The sequence below is a fragment of the Vombatus ursinus genome, unplaced genomic scaffold, assembly GCF_900497805.2.
Source record: "Vombatus ursinus unplaced genomic scaffold, bare-nosed wombat genome assembly UNPS02011369.1, whole genome shotgun sequence".
NCBI lineage: Eukaryota > Metazoa > Chordata > Mammalia > Diprotodontia > Vombatidae > Vombatus > Vombatus ursinus.
The window spans coordinates 4,449,921-4,450,287 of NW_020951147.1; the positions used below are offsets into that span (position 1 = coordinate 4,449,921).

Here is a 367-nt window from a genome sequence, read left to right on the forward strand (position 1 = left end):
GGCCCACGTCCACGTATGGCACGCAGAGGGTTCTCGTGGCTACACTACTAATGTTCTAGGGGCCCATGTCCCACATATGGCACGCGGAGGGTTCTCGTGGCTACACTACTAATGTTCTAGGGGGCCCCGGTCCCACGTATGGCACGCAGAGGGTTCTCGTGGCTACACTATTAATGTTCTAGGGGCCCACGTCCCACGTGTGGCACGCGGAGGGTTCTCGTGGCCACACTGCTAATGTTCTAGGGGCCCCGGTCCCACGCGTGGCACGCGGAGGGTTCTCGTGGCCACACTGCTAACGTTCTAGGGGCCCCGGTCCCACGTGTGGCACGCAGAAGGTTCTCGTGGCTACACTACTGATGTTCTAGGG

The 367-nt window shown here is 60.8% G+C and overlaps 1 protein-coding gene across 2 annotated transcripts in view; it reads right to left on the bottom strand.

Annotated features, from left to right (window-relative positions):
- The window catches only part of BBS1 (Bardet-Biedl syndrome 1), an 8,522-nt gene that overhangs the window by 7,691 nt on the left and 464 nt on the right, over window positions 1–367 (bottom strand). The window lies entirely within an intron of this gene.